The 21,675-nt window shown below is 35.7% G+C and overlaps 1 non-coding gene across 1 annotated transcript; it reads left to right on the top strand.

The window, feature by feature from the left end:
- Positions 1 to 14,936: 14,936 nt before the first annotated feature.
- On the top strand, positions 14,937 to 15,066 carry LOC126021074 (small nucleolar RNA SNORA22). The gene has a single exon (XR_007499688.1). It is a non-coding gene; the product is annotated as a small nucleolar RNA SNORA22 (small nucleolar RNA).
- The last annotated feature ends 6,609 nt before the right edge of the window (positions 15,067 to 21,675 follow it).

Here is a 21,675-nt window from a genome sequence, read left to right as displayed (position 1 = left end):
GGAGAGCATGAGGATTCCCACTTGAGCTTTGGACTACAAAGGTGATTTCTCTGTGATATTGGCTGAAAAATGCTGGGCCTGATGACTAGGCCCGTTGGTAAACTGAGGTCATCCCTAGACCTGCATTATTATATTTGCCAGTTAGTTTTTATGGCAGAATTTGGATGTCAGCAAGAAACATAATGTAGTAATGCCTGGGCACATGAAGTATAGGGGATTAAACTCGGGCTATTATATACATGCGTAGGTTATGTAGCTATAAATGTCCTAGAATCATAGTTAAAGCTAGTTTATTGATCCCAGGCACAATATATAGACCCTAAGTACTGTTTACTTTGTTTTTATTTCTGGCAGAAAACTTTTAGAATTACTGGCATTTCCTAAGTGATAAGAGGATAAAAATGTTTATTGTTATGCTATTGAGGTAACTCTTGGAATGTCTTGAATAAGAAAAAATTCTGATCAGTGTGTCAGCCCTGTGATTTGTTTGTAACTTTCAATTGTATTCCCAGATTTTCAGGGAGGGCAGAGATTAGAAATGGACTTCAACATATGTTAAATGATTCAATCAATCAATTAGTGGAAAAGCTATAGAAGGACCTGGTTCAGAAAAATTAGAAAGATTATCTTCCTCTCTGGCCCCATGCCATTGTATTTCATGTATCCCATGCCAATGAATTTTCTTATCACCGTGTTAAATATTTCATAATTCTGTATTTTTATCTGATATACTTTTAGCATACAGACTTTTTTAGATACAGATGTGGAGAAGTGCTTGTGGCCCAGAAACTTATAGGCTAGTCAGTCATTCTTGTCTCAGACATCCTCTTCTTTGATTATACTATGATCTACCACTAATTTGTGTCCATGTCTTTAGTGCAAAGATTAAAAAAAAAATCCTTGTTAAGGAAACAGTCATAGGAAGAATTCTAATAACCTTGGTATATATCGACCAATAGTTTATTCTTGAGGAATAACTTTCTATAGCTACTCTTGAGAAGAAATGTTGAAATTTTATAAAATATTTATTAAAGGGGCCAGAGTGGTGGCACTAGAGGTAAGGCATCTGCCTTGCAAGCGTTAGCCTAGGACAGACTTCAGTTCAATTCCCCAGTGTCCCATATGATTCCCCAGGAGTGATTTCTGAGTGCAGAGCCAGGAGTATACCCCTGAGCTTCAATAGGTGTGGTCCCAAAACAAAACAAACAAAAATATTTATAAAATGTATCCAAATTAAACACAAATCAAAATGTATGAATAGATATTATATAGCCTGCTATGATCATTAATGAAATGTATTTAATAGACGTTGCTTATTTAATATTATACCATCTCAGACTATTTTGCACTACAAGTTAAAATAAAATTAGTAAACAAAAGGAGGAGGTAACATGAGAGAAATGGAGAAGCAAAAAAGGGAGAAAGTAAAAGGAAAACGAGAGGATGGATGTTAGGTTGAGGAAGAAAAAGGAGAGTATTTGTCTATAATTCTTTCCTAAACATGCTGTTTCTCATCTTAATATACTTATTATGTCATTCTATAAATACAAGTAGTTTGGGGCACCAAGCTCATCCAGAACAAACATCTGACACCTGGAGATATATACCACCTAACTCCTAAATTGGATTTAGCTGTCAAGATTTTTTCTTTTTTTTATTTCAGGGACATTACACAATGTATTCTATGAGGTCAGGTTAACCAAAAGAAAAAATTACCCAGAGGTTTTTATTCTGAAATAAACATACAATAGGCTAGACAGAAATTGTCAGCCAGTCATTACAATACTGGTTGTTAACCACCACAATTAAGGCAGACTACATATCAATTATTATTTGTCTGGAACATCAACTTCCCTAAGCATAAAAGGAAGTGAGACAGCCTGCATTATTGTCTCCCCTCTTCAGCTAATTAGTACTGTTTTTAATGGCTTCATCTGCCCAGGATCAATTGTCTAGTAGGAACAGTGCTCTGTCAGTTAATAAGGTGAGGAACTGTAGAATGTGATTATGTCTGGCTCCAAAACAGTGCTTCAAACAACACTAAAACAATCATGCAGTGGAATAAATAGACTAATAGATCTAAGCAGTATTTTTTGTCTAATTCCTGTACAAGCAAAGTGTTCCAGTAACATTTATGGGAAAAAATTAAAAAGGAAAATTTTGAGAGATAAAAATAAATTAAAGGACATTCAAAAATAAACACAAAATAATACACATATGTACATCCACCATACACACACATGATCTCTAAAAGCTTTAGGAGGAGCCAAAAGTTTTATAAACTGGTGTTTAACAAGTATTTCCATAGGGAATGTTAATGTGATGAAGAGCCCTGGTGTCCAAAAATGCTTTTTGCAAAAGTAAACCATTCTGTGGTTGAACTGATTGTAATATAAACTGTTCATTTACTAGTCACAAAATGCAACTCACTAAGGAATTAAAGGCCGAGGGTATTAATGTATAGCTCATTGGTTTTTAGCATCTAGTATCAGACTTAAATAACAGCATTGATTTAACTAGATGAAATTAAACAATAGCTTGATTCATAAAGACTCATATAAAATATCAATTAATACTCTGCTTTCTAAGTTACTGTCAAGATTGTGGAATGAACCAAGTCTAATTATAAGAATGACTAGAAAGTCATTTTAGGAGACACACAGGCTTTAAGGGCTTCTGCACAAGAGTTATATTACCAAATTTATATTCCGATTCCATTATTTACAAATTTTTCATACCTTGGATAACTTGCTTTACTTCTCTATATCTTATTGTTATAAGTAAAATGAGGATGATAAAATAAAATTTACATCAAGATTGAGTGAGTGGAAGTTGACTTACATTCTGGTATGAATGCCAGGACTGAGTATGAGCACAGAGCCAGGAGTAATAACTGAGTGCCACCAGTGTGATCCCCCCAAATATATATTAATCAATTATTTGAATATAGACACCAACAAACATGTTTACTGGGCCATTAACTCTGTCATACCTTCCTTCTATGGTTTATCATTATTGCAAAGGAGCCAGGCAGTTAAAAGTTTTGAATTTTAAAATATGTCAACTCATTGCAAGATAGACAGTATAGTTGAGACCACTTGCCTTGCATTCAGCTTACTGAAATTCAAATCTGGTATTCCATTAGATCCCCTGAGTTATCCAAAAGTGACTCCTGAGCACAGAGCCAGGAGTGGACCCTAAGCAAAGCTGGTGTGTACCAAAAACATATTTAAAAAGAAAATATGTCAACTTTTGAGGACTGGAGCATTAACACAGTGGGTAGGGCATTTGCCTTATACAGTCAACCCAGATTCAATCCCTGGTCATTAGATATGATCCCCTGAGCACAGCCAAGAGTAATTCCTGATTACAAAGCCAAGAATAACCCCTGACCACCACCTTAATTTAAATAAATTTAATTTAATTTATTTAAAATAAAAATTTAATTATTGGAACTGAGAGATAATTTAGGGCAAAGGCACTTGCTTTGCATGTTGATCCTAGTTTTATTCCAGCACCACATCTTATACACCGAATCCTTCCAGAAGTGGTCTTTGAGCACTGATCTGAGAGTAAAATCAGAACACTGCATGGTGTGACCCAAAATTTCTAATACAATCACAAATATATACCTTGAAATGATTCGAGGACTAGGTTGTGCAAAAATTGAGCCTGGATAGAAATATACTCTCCATAATATTTCCCTGAAACATGTTTAATATATTATTTTAAATGTCGAATATAGGAGTAGGAGGATGGCTCAATGGTAGAGCGTTTTCCTTGCACACAGCTGATCCACAACTGACTGCAGTTCGATCCCCCAGTGTCCCATATGGTCCCCCAACCCAGGGGCGATTTCTGAGCACATAGCCAGGAGTAACCCCTGAACAGACTAGATGTGGCCCAAAAAATAAATTAAAAAAACATATGATTTTAAGAACACTACCACATATTATGACTGAAAGTTAGTCATAATGATGTCTATTGACCTTACCTGACTAACCTGAAAATTACTGTATTAATCTGGACAAAGTTTAAAACCAGGAACTTTTTAATAAAATTATATATTTTCTTTTGAAAAACTAAACTTTTACATTATTGAACCTGTATTGCCACAAAAATTTTCACCTTTTTTCACAATTTTTGTTGTAGTTGTTCTGTAGTGTAATTTAAAATACTGTTTACTTAAGTACCATTCATTTGGATTAGAGTTTTATTGCTTTTAGTTCAACTGACTACTCACTTTTCATACAAGACATGAGGTATCTGTTGCTATCCTCCATCAGAAAACAAGTCTGGCACAGGACTAATTTAAATGAAATATCATAATTCTTCCATACCATATGTCCCTTTTTAATTTTTCCACTAGTAAAATAATAAAATAATTTTTTTGACTAGGAAAAGATTATCAGGGCGGGATTTCTATTTGCAACCTTGATTTATTACTTTATATATGCATTGTACTTAATTTGTCAGAGACAAAATTCTAGAAAAAGAAAAAATAGATAATATAAGAATATTGATTGAGAGATGTTATATTCATTATGACAAATGTTAGCAAAGAAAATTCGGGGAAATGAGACTTAAGAATATGAGCTAAAGGAAATATGCATAAGATATTGGAGTACCTAAATTTGGGAATAGTGGTTAGCCTAGGCATTCATATAATGACCACATTATAACTCATAGATCACATGTACTATCAGCATCTAATTATGCACACAGGTTTTTGCATAATTTAGCATGTTTTGGGGAGGCTTAATGAAGATAGAAGTGAAAAGGGACCAGGGTTTTATACACTGAGCATATTCCAGTAGTTGAATGGATAATTTTATGAAGTTGTCTCCTACACAGGAAGTTTGTAAGCACGTTAATTTCTGAGTTGGAGTCATAGAAGCTGTTTGATGTTCTTAAGCTTATATAGGAGTCCTCTTTGTTTATTATTGTTTTTGTAAACAGTTATTTGCAATGGGTCTACTGGCACACAATTCCACCACCCTGTATCACCATTCCATCTTCTCAGATTCCCTCTCATCCCCAATTTGACTCTTAAAAAATAAATCTTTAAGTTTATTTGTTGTATTTTCTATTCTGTTCATAAGGTAGTGTTGGATCTAGTGGTTTACACATTAAAAGTTCATAAAGCTCCTTACTCTTGCCCCCTCTCTCCACTTTCGTATCACTATTCCACTAGCTGAGTGTGGCTTTGTGGAATTGAGCTAGTCATTTAACCTCTTGGGTCCTCTGACTGTACTTCTATAAAATGAGGAGGCTGGACTCTGAAAACTTCCATCTCTCATAGTCTATTCTGTGAATCTAGGATGCTGAGGGCAGACAATTCATTTCAGTGTCTTGTTAAATGACATCCAGTGTCATGAAATAATATATCAAGAGCAACAGCAGGGTCTTTCTATCCTGAATTTGGTTTGAAGCCAGCAGATAGGGTTGCTTGAATTCATTTTCTTTCTTTGGTAAGGGGATAGGTTTGATGACCTAATGGGCCTTTTACATCTCTTGTATCTTTGATGAGGTTACTAGGCCTCTGCATAGGGAACTGCAAAGAGTTACTATAGTGAATTCTTCTTTGTAGTGATTTTTCTCTTTTTTAAAGTGCTTGACATTTTTGCAATTGCACTTTGATTCAGATTATAGTCACTGTATAGTTCAATATGCTAGTGAGCTGAATTCTTTTTAAGATATAAATGTTCAGGTACATAAATTAAAAATAATGAACATTATTGCATATAACATACATATAATTTTATAATTTTGGTGTACTCAATGAAAATCTATAGTGGCTTTCAAAGCATCAATAAAAAGTAACTATATAATTTTCTGTTTAATTGGTAAATAACTTCAATATTCATTTTTATTTTTGAACAGTTCATGAGATGCATATGTCTTTTTAATCCATTTCCCAAAACAAAACGCATACTTTTTGTAAATAAACTCTAGTTAGAGGGATAATTTGACCTCAGGCAAAATAGATTTTTATTTTTAATTATTTTATTTTTATTCTTTCTTTCAAGAAACAGGAGACAAATTGTATGCATAATATGCTATCAATAATATGAAACATAAACCAAAGTGCATATAAAAAGAAAAAACGGTGCCTGATATAGAAACAGAATGTGATACAGGAGAAAACTTGCAGACATTGGTGGAGCAAAGTGGAAACAATTAAAAGAATTGAAATTAGAAACACTGTACACCTGAAACACAAACATGAATGACTAATTTACAGTGTTCAAATAAAAATAATAAAATTAACATACAATTAAGTTATAATTTATAATGAGGTCAATAGAATATATATTTGCTTCCAATATAAATGAGAGCAAAGTTATTTTAAAAAATAGGGGTATAAAAATTAAGAGAAGGAAATTTAAAAAGAGGAACAAAGGGGCCAGAGTGGTGTGGCATAGGGCATTGTCTTTTATCTTGCACACACTGACCTAGGACAGACCCTGGCTCAATCCCCAGGGTTGTCCCATATGGTCCTCAAAGCCAGGAGCGATTTCTGAGCGCATAGCCAGAGTAACTAGGTGTGGCACAAAAAACCAAGACAAAAAATAGAAAGAAATAGAAAAGAAATAAAAAAGAAAGAAAAAAGGTAGGAAGGAAGGAAGAGGATGAAGGAAAGGAAGGAAGGAAGGAAGGAAGGAAGGAAGGAAGGAAGGAAGGAAGGAAGGAAGGAAGGAAGGAAGGAAGAAAAAGAAGAAAGAAGAATAAGGAAAAGAAAGAAAGAAAGAAAGGAGAAAGAAGAAAGAAAGAAAGATAAGAAGAAAGGAAGAAAGAAAGAAAGAAAGAAAGAAAGAAAAGAAAGAAAGGAAAAGAGAAGAAGAGGAGAGTAGGTGAGGAAGAGAGAGAGAGAAGAAAGAAAGAAAGAAAGAGAAGAGAGAGAGAAAGAGAAAGAAAGAAAGAGGAAAAGAAAGAAAGAAAGAAAGAAAGAAAGAAAGAAAGAAAAGAAAGGAAAGAAAGGAAAGGAAAAGAAAGAAAGAAAACAGACACAAGCAAATTGTGAAAACTATTGTAATCTTTAATGAAGGTCATTAAGACAATTGCAGAGAAACTGGAGTAATACCACAGCAGGGGTAGGAAGTTTTGCCATGCATGCAAGCAGACCTAATTCAATCCTCAGCATTCCCATATATTCCCCTAAATCTGCAAGAGTGACTTTTGGTGCAAAGCCAGGAATAATCCCTGAGCACTGACAGGTGTGGCCCAGAAAACCAAAACAAAAGACAATGGCAGAAGATTTGGTATACACTTGTTAGTTGTCCCATTTTGTTTATTTCATTTGTTTACGAATATTAAGTGATCTCAGCTATGCATTGGTATCTAAATCGGTGTATTCTATGGGAATGACAGCGTCAAATAAATGATGTTGTCCAGAAATTCAATAGCACCCATTACTGCAGCTTTTTGTGGAATTTTGGTTGTTTTGTTTTGTGTTTTTCTCACTTTTTTATGTCTTGGATTATATCTCTTTCGAGAAAAGTGTGAATCTACAGAGCTGGTCTGGTGTGAGCATGGAGTCTATATGGGCCTGGTTACAGCTGCCAGGTATCCCTGAAGAAAGAATATGTGGGTCGGGGGAAGAGTGGCTGCATACATTTCAAAAAAAGCCCTAGTAATATGAGCTCAAATACCAGCATATCTGAAGTTTGGTCAGGTTAGTGTCTCCTAAGAGATTTATCGAGGAGTGCTGCAGCAGGGCCATAGGCAAAATTGGGGATTAAGGGTAATGGATGCAGCAGGTGTGGCTTTGGCAGGGTGTGAGCTTGGCCTGCCCTCTCCTCCTGAGGTTGTCAAGTTTCAGCTGCATGCCAGATATACCCATGATTTTTCATAGCTTGGTTTATATCTCTAGAGGAAAGAGTGAGTCTATGCCATATGAACATGGCAACTGTGTTTGAGCTAGAATCTAGATTTATTAAAATAGTGCACAGTACCCCATCTGTAACTGAATGTGGAGTTAATAAATTTTCATTTTAAAATGAACTATAACTCATTATTAGGAATAAGCCTTATAAAGAATAATCACTGTAAACACAATGTTCATGCAGAAAGAAGCTTTGATAGTAAGAATTCTTAAAATTAAAGGTATAATTATATTTGTCAAATAAGCATACATACTTTTTTTAGGTGGGGCTCCACCCGGTGACTTTAAGGAGTTACTCCTGGCTATGTGCTCAGAAATCGCTCCTGATGATTTTTATTTTGGGGATCATATGGGATGCCAGGGGATCAAACTGCATTTTGGTCATCCTGGGTCAGCCACATGCCCTACCGCAACACCATGTATACTTATTTTTATCTTCCTTTCTTTTCCCTTTTTTCTCCCTGTCTCTCTGTGATCTCTCTCACTTTCATCAAATCCATTACACAAAGTTTGAATTTAAGGGATTGCTTTACAATTTTAAAAGTTTATAAAGCATACCTATTTCTACATTTAGAAAAGCATAATATTCCTCAAGGATTTTAATGACTTTCAAAGAAAACCACTGAAACACAAAGGAATTGTACATTTTAAAACATAAGACTAGAGGAAATATTTCAAAGAAGAGAAAGAAGATAAAATATTTTATTAGCATTCTACAAAATTAGTCATAGTTAAGATAATTTAGAAATTAAAAGTATAAAACGTAAAACCATATATTTTACTAACATTTTCCCTTAACATTATAATACAGGCCAACAAAATTAATATGAATTGTGTTTATATTCTTTAGAAATCATGACAATGATTAGTAGTAAGTTAATTCAATGTCTCAGATCTAGTTATTATTGCAGGTTGTTGCCAAATTCCTCTTCCATTAAAAAGCTCAAATAGGAAAATAAAAAAATATTGTTTACATTAAAGGAACATGATCATGATTAATAAATACTTGAAATATCAGAGAGTAGCAAATCAAAACAACAGAAAGTAGTATCTCACACCAGTAAAAATAGCATATGACAAATAAAAAGGAAACAATTACTAATGAGGGTGTACTGAAAATACAGAAGCATACATTCACTTTTGATGGAAATGTCATTTAGTCCAGCTGTTAATAGAGACTTGTCAAAATAACTAAGAATGGAGCTTGCTTTATGACTCAGATATCCACTATTAAGGACCTAGCCCTAGACACAAACTCATCAAATTAAAAAGAATGAATGTACATCTTAGCTCTTATCACAACAGGCAAGTTAGGGAAGTAAACCAAATATCTTACTACAGATATATGGATTAAAAAGTCAGGGCCCGGAGAGATAGCACAGCGGCGTTTGCCTTGCAAGCAGCCAATCCAGGACCAAAGGTGGTTGGTTCGAATCCCGGTGTCCCATATGGTCCCCCGTGCCTGCCAGGAGCTATTTCTGAGCAGACAGCCAGGAGTAACCCCTGAGCACCGCCGGGTGTGGCCCAAAACAACCAAAAACAAAAAAAAACAAAAAAAATAAAAAGTCATGGTATGTATACACATATATACATAATTTCAGACATAAGAAAATGTCATGCAGTTATCAGCAATTTGGGAAGACTTGAAGTGTGTCTTACTGATGGAAATACGTCAGAGGTAGAAGGAAAATATAGGATAGTCTCACTCATATGTAGTATAATAAATAATAATAATAATAAATAAATAATAAATTAAGGGATAGGAGCAGTATTAATTGTAGTTCTGTGAAAGGCAAGTGCCTATCCAATATACAGCTCTCCCCCCCAAAATATATATTTTTATATAAATATTTTATTGTAGAAAAGACAGAAAAGTTAGGATAACATTAAAATATGAAATTGAGAGACCACTCACATTGCAATTGAAAGATATATATACTTGAAAAAGCCATTTACCATTGAATTATATGCTTATTTTCTAAATTTCATGGCCAATTAATGGGATTTTTCTTAAACTACTTTTTCTGTTTGTTTGCTTTCTGGGTTTTGGGCACAGACTGCAATACACAGGCATTACTTTTGGTTCTGAACTCAGAAATCACTCCTGGCAATGCTCAAGAAAACATATGGGATGCCTGAGATTGAACTTGAGTCAACCATGTACAAGACTTGCTCCTTACTATCTCCCCTGCCCTATTTTCTAATTTGTTAACCTTTGTATACAAAATATGTTATGTTTCAAACATAGTAGACTTACAAATATGATAAACCTTAGGAAGTTTTAGTATTCAAGTTTAAAATATAGTCAATTAGCAGTAATTTTAATATTATGTGTTGATTCTAAGTTAGCTTTCTTAAAAACATGATACATTTTTATGCTATAAAATGAGACTGTATTAACTCTTTTCTACAAATTAAGGATTTGTATGCAACTAATCCTGATTCAGTTTTTAAGTATTATTTTAACCATCATGATATTGATGCATTGATAGTAATGCATCAATATTTGGGAACATTTAAATATAGTATATTTTTTATTAGCAATGAGTTAATAATATTGATATTTATGTTGCTGCTTTATCTCAAATGGCAGCCAGTACAGGTAACATAACTCAATTTCTATTCATGTCACCTCTCCCTTTTCCACATCCATAATAGATAATGCAAAATCAAATATTTCAAATCTATCTTCTTTTCAGTAAGCAAATGAGCCATGTGACAATAAAAAAAATGCAATTATTTTGTTTTGTTTCTTTCTCACCAGACTGAAAGAAAAACAACTATGTGGATACAACTTTTGGTAAGACTATAAAAAAAAAAGACTTCTGATATCTCAGAACATTTATAGTGAGAAATGATAAATATATAGGATTAATATTCTAGAAAAAACACGCTCATGTGTGATATATGGAATATATCATATAGTGATGATAAAAATTAAGATATCTAAGCCTGTCCACACCTGCCATCTTTCCAGCAGAAACATGGCTCAGCTTCTCTGGGCCATAAAGCTCTAAAAAATATGATGGCTGCTGAATGTTCCCAGGTCATCTGATCCAGGTTGATACTAGGGTCTTCTCAGAATGGTGGGGCCAAATTTTCCTTAATGCCTAAAGGCAAGGCATTACATCTCCATACGTAACACACGTCAATAAAGAAACATCACAGTCCCACAACTTAACCTTATCAAACTGTCAATACAACTGATTTGTTTCAGATTTATAGATTCTGCACTAGGAGCCTCATGATACCTCAAAATTTCGTACTAGTGTCATTCCAGAAAATCTGAATGGGAAAGTTACATATATTACTATGAAATCTACCAACCTCAGTGAGTCTTAAACAGTTACATAAAATGTTTAGCTAGCACCAACCACAGCTCAGTAAATTCATCGCCACTGACTCAAGTAACACCATGAAGAGATATGCAATTATTGCAAATTGACTCTTCTTGATTTATGTTGATCATCTCATTTGGCTTTGTGTTGTATAAAAACAATATGAAGTAAATTTGTTTGTGCCTGTAAAGGGGCAAGCTAGAGTAGTAGGTAGGTAGGTAATTGGGGACAATTGTGAAGGGAAGGTCACTCTGGTGGTGAGACCGGTGTTTGAACATTTTTGCTAGAAACAACTGTATCATGAATAACATGTTAAATGACTGTTATATTATTTTAATTTATTGTAAATATATAATTATAAATTTATTATAAATTTAACTCCAAATTAAAAGAAAAGAAAGGATTAACATTCCATTATTATCTACATTGGTAGACAATTATTGGATTTTTTTAAATTTTTTTAAATTTAAGTCACTGTGATTTACAATATTATTTTTTCATTTTTGTTTTGGGACCATACCTAGCCTAAACCATACCTAGTCTCTTATTCTTAATTTTCTGGTCAGGAACCACTCCTGACAGTGCTCATGAGACCATATGTACTATCAGGATAGAACCCATTAGTCATATCAAAGCAAATATCTCACAAGGTATATATATATATATATATATATATATATATATGTTGGGGACTGTGACTTGTTTGAGGCCATTTTGCTGTTCTTTCTGCCATAATCCAGCCTTTCATCTAAAGGCTACATGCAGTCTTGCTGTAAGTTCTTGGGCCAAAGAGAAAGGAATGTGCAGCTGCAAGAGATAATTAATCTTGTAGCCCGGAGGAGAGCAACACGGCCCGGTACCATTCCCAGAAATGAGGTCTTACTCCCTCAACTACATTCCGGAGTCAACAAGGCAGTTATTATGTGTATATGTTACATTGTCTGTACAAAATTATTTCTGTAAGAACATTGCCCCCACCTTATATCTGTTAAAAGTTTAGATATGCAGCTAGAAGGTCACAAGAAATTTCCATGGAAACAGCACGTTCATCATGACTTGCAGGTAATCCTGCCTCCTAGCCCACTGCCCATTTCCTTATTTGGAGAATGATTTACTTTCTTTGTTCCTTGTAACCTGATATGTATTCTTGCCTTGTATGGACCTTCGCACCAAAAGTGTGATTGACATTATCTTTGTACTGCCCCCTTCTCCTTCACTATATAAGAAGGAGCTGTAGCCAAATAAAGTTGCCCTTGAGCAGTGAGACATTGCCTTGGGTCTTTATTATTAACCTCTCTCAGATTTTTACAGGTGTGGTTGTTCTTCTACCCAGCAAAATAGGAGTGCGGTTGTCTGAGAAGTCTTCCCAGCTAATTCCTGCTGGCCGGGCCCCCCTGGGGGGCTTCAGGACCCCGCATTTTGGTGCCCAACGCTGGGCTCGAAGACCACCGCCACACCCCGAACGACTACGGGTCGGCGAGTCCGGAGCTGTTTCGTAAATCGCAGGAAATACCCCATCCGGGTAAGCGTTGAAACGAGTTAGCCTTAATCAAAAATTTAAACTGCAGTTTTTTCAGTCATTCTGATCACCGCCCCTGATTGGCTCTTGGGGCTTCGCCCGTTGGCTTCACTTCCATGGGTGTTTCGTTGAGTACTGAACTTAAATTCATTCGAGATATACAGTCTGAATTGAAACGCAGACATATAGAGTTTACCAAAAAAGATATTTGTAATTTTTTAATGTTTGTTCATGATGTTTGCCAGAAATCTAGTGTTCCCGGGCTCCCTCTCGCTCTGACTCTGTCTCTCAGTTTCCTTCCTCTTCTGACCCTTCATCTTTACTTCTGCCACTGCACCCTCTGTGCAAAATCCTAAACAGCCCTTCACTTCCCTAGCTTTAGCTCCGTCCCTGTCTCACCACCCTCCCCTCCTTAGCCAGCAATTGCAACAATACAAAGCCTTTAATTGGAAAAGCCTCAAAGAGCCGTTTCAAGCCGTAACCTCCTATGGCCCCCAAGCCCCTTACACGCTCTCCTGCTTAGAATCTAAAAGCTGAACTCTTTGTCTCTTGGGAAGTTAACTTTTTTTTTCCGCTGCAAAGCCCTTGCAGATAGGCAGGAATCCTGATCTCTAAGCTCTTATAGCTGGCCTCGCCTCTTTTCATACCTTAAAGGTACAGCACACACTTTCCAGGTCCCAGCTTGCCAACATGGCTCTTGCTGCCCTCTGTGCCTGGAAGTCGCTCCCCAGAGCCAGCATTCCAGCAGCTCCCCCACACGCGGCAACAAACTTTTGCTGCTTTCTCCCCCCCCCCTTTCTGACTTGAGTTCCCAACTCACCACAATTACATCTATGGTGTCTCACCTCTCTAACAAACTTGATAATGCTCTTAGCTCAAAAACCAGTGCTACTACCTTTCCTGTCTTTCTCCCTAATGGAAAAAGTCTCCCCCCCCTCCCCGCCTGCTCAGCAGCCTCCGCAGCTACCTTCTCAAACGCCTCCCACTGATCCCCCGCACCCCAGGGGAAAAATTCTAAATGCCCAAGACGCTCAGTCCCTAACCATGGCAGATTCCCTCCTCTCACCGCTCCCCCTCTTAAAGCTATAGAAATGAAACTACTTGGCCAAATTGAAAATCTTAAACAAATCTTAAGCCTTCAAAAACAGGCTGCTTCTCTTAATTCACAGGTTTCTGCCCTTCAGGCGTTTCCCCCCCTCCTAAATCTATTGTTGTCTGTCCTCTGCCCACTGAATTCTACGGCCAGGCCCCCCCTCTTGAGAATTCAAAGGAACAAACTAATAAAAGTCAGGCTGAGTGCCATAAAACAGAAACTGCTGCAGTGCCTACAAAAAATTCTAAGGGCACAGTGAGCAGGATAATTACAAAGTATCATCTGCTAAGCCATAAAACCTTGCGATATCTACACTTTGCTGTTAAAACTTCTGAGCCTAATGTACCCTTTACTCAGTACATTTTGCTCAAACCAGTCCTCAGCCTCCTTCAGCCTCTTTCCTACCAGCCTTGGGAAACAGCCAGCTCAGGCCCTGCCACTCCCACTTTAAGCCTTCCAATTCACCTTGAAATACCCAATCTTTGTTATTCAAAATAAATCTGAAAAGTGGCATCTCTTGCATATTCTCAAATCAATTAATAAAACCATGATCCCCATGGTGCTTTTGCAACCCAGACTCCCCTCTTCGGTTGCCATTCCCTCTAATTCCAATAAATTAGTAATTAATCTTAAAAGATTGCTTTTTTTTCTCTATATCATTACACCCTGCAGACTGTAAATAATTTGCCTCTAGCCTTCCTGCTGTTAACTGTGCTGGCCCCTCCCCGAGTTATCAGTGAAAGACTCTGCTTCACCTTGTTAGCCCTACACTTTGTCAGATATGTGTTATTAGGTTTAGTGCATTAAGTGGTGTAAAGTAATTATTAAAACATTAAAAAGCAACATGAAGATAAGGGCAATAAACTTTTTTTTTCATGCCTCTCAGAAAATTTTAGAGCAAGGTCATAATTCTGTCACTTTACAGATAACAAAATGTTGGTAAAAGAAAAACTTCTTTGTGTTTTAAAATCCAAACGAACACAAAAGTGTTAAATTTAAGTCTTATATTTCTATTAAAAGTTTTATTTTAATTTTTAAAGTATTTACAAAATTATGTGAAAAATAATGTGGTTAGCCTTTTTAAACAATATAGTTAATTTAATGCACAGTGAACACCTAGGTGTGCTTTATAGTACCCTTAGTTTTAACTTTGTGCTACAGCAATGGTTTTTCTTTATTTCTGCATTGAAAGAACTATTATTTTAAGTGCATTCAAAATATCAGCACATTATACAAATCTGTATATTTGTGTCGCAGTGAAAAAATAATATAAATGAAAAATATATTATATATAATTTTATAAGTAATATATAAAAGTAACTAAACTTTATAAGCAAATTAACTAGTATTAAATATAATTTTAGTCTTAAGTTCTAGGTGTGTAAATGCATCAGATGTCTTTAACTATATTTTATAATAATCTAAGCATTTAGTTAATTTAGTATATAATATTTTTTACAAATTATTCACTTAAAGTCTTCATAGTAAAAACAGTTGTTTGTTTTTTAAAATGAGTTTTTATACCTTTAATAATCATAGTTCATGCTATTGTGTTTAATCATAAAAATTTTAACACTTTATTGCAGCTGTCTTACTGTTCTACTGCAAAACCAATTTAAAGAAAACCTATTCATTTACAGCAAATCATTTCATACTTCCAAGTAGAGACTCCTTCTACAGTGCTCATTAACCATTTTACTTAATGTTTTAAACTTCAAATTAAAATTGTTTTAAAAATGTTTTGTGTTAAATCTAAACCTTAAAATTTATTTTCAGCAAAGTTCCACTCCATCTACATTAAGTACTTCTCAAAACTAAAAAAAGTTTTTCTACAAAAATTTTTTTTCTTCTCACAAACATGCTAGCTAAATATTTAAAAGCGCTTGTCAATTTTTTATAAATAAGTCTTAAATCAATCCTTTTGTCTGTTTATGTGTCTGTTGTGATGAATGAAAGTGGCCACAAGTGTAAAATGTTGTGTTTAGTGTTGTTTTGTTTTGTCTGTTTATTTGTTATCTCTACATTTTATAATAATACAATTTTTAAAGCCTTATCCATTTTTCAAATTTCAATTAATTTTTTCAACCTAGTTCAGTCTGGTCAGTTCACAAACTGGCATCTTGCAACTAAAAATCATGTGCTAAAAATTATGTATTAAGCTAGCTTTGTCCTTCTAAGAACATGGCGGAAGGTGTGGGAGATGGCAAACCCCAGATTTCTCAATGGCCATCGGGGATAACTTTTCCCTGGAGAATTTCTGGACTTTGCAGTCACCCGGCTTTCCTGTTATGTGTAAGTTCAGGCCTATAGAATATGTATTTATGGCTAAAAAATAGCATCCAGCTTTAACATAATAACTAAAAGTTTAAGAAAAATCCTTTATATTCAGTTTAAAAAAATTTTTTTTTAATTAGCAATTGTTAATTATAAATTTTCTTTTATGCCAAAGTCTAACAGAAGTCAAATAACATTCCCGTGGTATTCAAAAATAACTAGTGTAATGTAAATTGCTAATGTTTTCTGCCTGTAAACCCAAGCCAAAAAACTAAGTAAATTCTTAATTTTTATATGAAGTAACCATTTTGCCTCCTGCCAAGCTGTTTTCTTATAAACCTCCTGCTAGCCGCCATTCCTGCAAACCTGTTTCTAACTGACTCCACCTTTGACAATGCTGAATTAGACACTCTGCCTAGCTGCCTTGGTTGCCCACCATTGCCACCAACAACCTCCATTGTAAACAAGTCACGGTCGTGGAACTTTGCTTGCTCGAACCATATATGTGCCCGCCTGTTCAACAATCAAACATTTGCAATCAAACCATTATTGTCAACAACTCTTCCATCTTCATTGAAGCCCCCAACTCCACTTATTTTGTTTGTTCCACTGGATTTTCTCCCCATATTGTTACTGAAATGTTTCTTGCTTATCATGATTGTTATGTTTTAGCTTTGTTAATGCCTAAAATAACCATCAAACCTGTTGGTCCGGTTTCCACCTTGAACCTCATCCTGCAAATGGTCAATGCCTCTGCCCAAGCGCTCTCCAACACCAGCTATGAACACTGTTAAATCTGCAATTCACCGGTTTCGCCGTTTTATGAAAGCATCACAACGTTTAAATCTCCTATCTACACCAATGACTCTAAACTTCTTCTCTGGAAAGTTCAGCCTCAGCGTCATTAACTCACTGTTGGGCAAGTTGTGAGCTACGGACTCTGCCTTCTGGCCCATCCTCCTCCTCTCAAGTTATTTTAAATATTATAAATGCCTCTGCTCTAGCCCTCACAGACCCAGATTATGAACGCTGTTGGCTTGGCTTCTCTCCTCAACCCCTACTCTTATCCTTCCGTCTTTCAACAACGTCGCGAGCCCTTTACAACTGTCACCCTTGCAGTCCTCCTTGCTGTTGGCGCCACTACTAGTGCTGGCATAGAAATTTACTCCCTTGTTTCCACTCAGTCCAATCTTCGCATTCTCACTCAGGCTGTAAAACGAAACATTAATGAAATCAAACATAGCTTACAATTTCTCACCGATACTGTTAGTTCCCTTGCTAATATAGTTCTTCAAAATCGCCGTGCTCTATATTTTGCCCTTATGTAAGAGGGGGGAGTCTGTGTAGCCCTTAAGGAACAATGTTGTATTTTCAAAGATAAACCTGGATTAGTTAGGAATAGCGTTCAACACATTGGTGACGGTATAAAAGACTTCCAAAAACATTTCGATGAAAAACAAGGTTGGTAACAGGGTTAGTTTTTCTCTTCTCCTTGGATACATACATTACTGTCCACTATTTTGGGCCCTCTTATTAGCCTCATGCTGCTCCTTTCCTTTGACCCATGGGCTTTCCGCAAACTTACTGCCCTTGTTAAAAACCAGGTAGATGAGACGGCAAAAACCTCTGTTCAAGTTCACTACCAACAGTTAACCCAACGTGACTCCTGTGAAAACTTGGCTTTTGTCACCAAGCCGCCCTTCCAGCCACTAAGTTTTCAGGAGATAGAGCGCATAGCTAACAAACGGAGCTCGCTCCGGTACTTGTGCTCTCGGCTGTGGAGACACCTACGACGGGATTAGCAAGGTCCCAGTTAGGACACGGCCCTAAAAGGCTACAAAACATAATTCGAATCTCTGTGCACACCCATGGCGCTTGTAGCCACCTTTTAAATGCGGCTTTGGCCGTGTCCGACCTGGTCAAACCTTGTAGCCTAAGACACGGTTCTTCCACCCGCTCACGACTTTCCTTCTTTTATTAGAAGAGAAAGGGGGGAGATGTTGGGGACTGTGACTTGTTTGAGGCCATTTTGCTGTTCTTTCTGCCATAATCCAGCCTTTCACCTAAAGGCTACATGCAGTCTTGCTGTAAGTTCTTGGGCCAAAGAGAAAGGAATGTGCAGCTGCAAGAGATAATTAATCTTGTAGCCCGGAGGAGAGCAACACGGCCCGGTACCATTCCCAGAAATGAGGTCTTACTCCCTCAACTACATTCCGGAGTCAACAAGGCAGTTATTATGTGTATATGTTACATTGTCTGTACAAAATTATTTCTGTAAGAACATTGCCCCCACCTTATATCTGTTAAAAGTTTAGATATGCAGCTAGAAGGTCACAAGAAATTTCCATGGAAACAGCACGTTCATCATGACTTGCAGGTAATCCTGCCTCCTAGCCCACTGCCCATTTCCTTATTTGGAGAATGATTTACTTTCTTTGTTCCTTGTAACCTGATATGTATTCTTGCCTTGTATGGACCTTCGCACCAAAAGTGTGATTGACATTATCTTTGTACTGCCCCCTTCTCCTTCACTATATAAGAAGGAGCTGTAGCCAAATAAAGTTGCCCTTGAGCAGTGAGACATTGCCTTGGGTCTTTATTATTAACCTCTCTCAGATTTTTACAGGTGTGGTTGTTCTTCTACCCAGCAAAATAGGAGTGCGGTTGTCTGAGAAGTCTTCCCAGCTAATTCCTGCTGGCCGGGCCCCCCTGGGGGGCTTCAGGACCCCGCATATATATATATATATGCATATAATCCATTATGCATATATATATATATGCATATAACCCATTAGAACATTGTTAACAATAGAATTTTATAAATTCAATGTTTTATACATATCTTTTATACAAAGCTTTATATTTAATATAAAGCAATGTTAATACAGTATTACAACATCACGTTCTCAACCAAAGTGTCTTCCTCCCTCTAACATTTTCACAGTGTTTCCACCCCCAATCTACCTATCTCCATGGCCACTCATTTTTTTTTTTTATTTTTTCGCCACGCCTGGTAATGCTCAGGAGTTACTCCTGACTATGTGCTCAGAAATAGCCTCTGGCTTGGGACACCATATAGGATGTCAGGGGATTGAACCGTGGTCCATCATAGGCTAATGCATGCAAAGCAGACACCTTATGCCCTGTGCCATTACACCGGCCCCTCCATGGCCACTCATTAGGGTAAACTCACTTATAGGGTTTTTTTAATTTGTCCAAATTTAACTGTGAGTATACCTGCTTTTGTAACTGCATCTAAATTTTAACCAATTATTAGCAATATTGAAACTTTTCTAGAAGTCAACCAGCAACAGTATTAATACAAGTATTATACTTCTAAATGTTGATTAGTTTTCATCACATACAAAAAAAAATACTTCTAAAGTTGACAGTCAATTGCTAAGCACTATGTATCTGAGAATTCTCTACCTCTAAAATACCTTGCTTTCTATTATTTTTATATTGGGAGGCATAATTTTGGATATAATATTTTTTCTTTTTACTTAGTTTTACTCATATTTTTCAAGATTAAGTGTTATTTGCTTTAATAAGTATAAAGGCAGAGAGCATTCCTGAAAAAACAAATGGAAAAAAATTTATCAGAGCCACATCAGCCAGATGACCACATCACCTAGAGGATGAAGGATCTTCTTAGCTATTCCTTCTGACTTTTGGCTCCATACAAAGATTAATGAGGAGACAGTAAAGAACTGTTACGTATATGAAGGTTATCATAATAAAGTAACATTAATAAAATTCTGTTATAATAAAGTAACATTAATACAATTCTATTTTAACTTTTGATTAAATAGAAATAGAAAACATTTAGTGAAACTACTATCCACTTAGAAAAAGAATAATATTAACTTGTATAAGTGAATTTCAATGGTGAAGGAGTCCTAAGAGTTAGTGCAAAGGAAAATCAAATTGCTAAATATCTGATTTGACCTAGCTAAGTTTTATAAGCTCTAAATAAAATTTTACTTTCAAAATTATCCCTTAAACAGACATTAATAAGCATAATTTGATTGAACAAGGCATAAGAACAGTTTTGCAAAAGGCAAAGGCTCATTACAATTAAAGATTTTTATCACACATAGTTGGCAGACATGTGTTCTTTTTTGTGATATACAACTTTCTAAAATACTCAAAATTAACCTGAAATGTATAGTTTCATTGTATTCAGTATTTACAGATAATTTTAGGCTATCCTTCTTCTTATTATTATTATACACATATATGGTAAGAGGATAGACCATACCTTATATAACAATGTTTTCCCATGAAGTTTAACACACCAAATAGGGGGTCAGAGATAAAGGAGAGTGGATAGGGCAATTCCCATCACCACATATGGTTCTCTAAGCTTCACCAGGAATAAAACCTGAAATAAAAACCAAAGAAAACAAACTAAACCATATCAAACAGGGCCAATACATATGTATTTCCTTTTGCAGAAAGGGATAAACAAGTATTTAAGTGTCTTAGTTCTTGTAAGAATTTCTATATTTCTCCCTTTATTCAATCAAGACTTTTAGAAATTAGATTTCCTAGAAGTTTTGTTTCAGGGCATTAATAGATTTGAAGCATCTACACAGATTACCATGAAACAATACTCAATTACCCAGTTGAACAACAACAAAAAAGTAGAAAATATTCAAAACTGCAAATAAAGCTCAACTCTCCCAAACTATGACTAGGTATAATTAAAGATTTTATGAGAGCCAAGGGATAGTACAGTGGAGAAGGAATGTGTTTGTACTCAACCAGATTCAATCCACAGTCCCTCGAGACTGCCAGGAGTGACTCATAAAGGGAGAGCCAGAAAAAAAAAAAAAAAAACAACAACCTGAACACAGCTGGATGCTCCCCCAAAATAAAATAAACAAAAAAGGATGATAAAATTTTTGTTATATATTTATTTTAATAACATATATGTATAGTGTAAGCACACCAATTAAATAATTCAGTCTGAAAAACTCAGCCACAATCTTAACAATACATTTAATCTTTTAGCAAATAAAACTTAAAATATGATTTGATTCAGATCTATTACTTATATTAAAGTTTAATTTTAAATTATTTATAAAACTTCGGCTTAAATATACAAAGCATCTCTAAATTCCCTGTTTTGCTAAATTCAAGTCTTAAAACCTTCTACTCATTCATTTATATATGGTCCTCTAAGATTTCTTCACAGTCAGCCATTTTAAGACAGAAATCTGGGGCCGGCGAGGTGGCACTAGAGGTAAGGTGTCTGTCTGCCTTACAAGCGCTAGCCAAGGAAGGACCGTGGTTCGATCCCTCGGCGTCCCATATGGTCCCCCCAAGCCAGGGACAATTTCTGAACGCTTAGCCAGGAATAACCCCTGAGCATCAAACGGGTGTGGCCCGAAAAAAAAAGACAGAAATCTTTATGTCCTTCCCTCAACAAAGACATTTCCATTCTTTGACTATTTGCTTTAGATAAGTATCTATTTGTTTTGTAGAGAAACTAGGTCTAAGAAATAATTACAATTTATAAGTTATAGAACTACCTGAGAAGTTACAAAGTCTATATTATAAA

This window comes from Suncus etruscus, chromosome 10, assembly GCF_024139225.1.
Source record: "Suncus etruscus isolate mSunEtr1 chromosome 10, mSunEtr1.pri.cur, whole genome shotgun sequence".
In the NCBI taxonomy this organism is placed as follows: Eukaryota; Metazoa; Chordata; class Mammalia; order Eulipotyphla; family Soricidae; genus Suncus; species Suncus etruscus.
The sequence above is the reverse complement of the archived record's forward strand: the minus strand, read 5'-3'. Positions and strand labels throughout refer to the sequence as shown.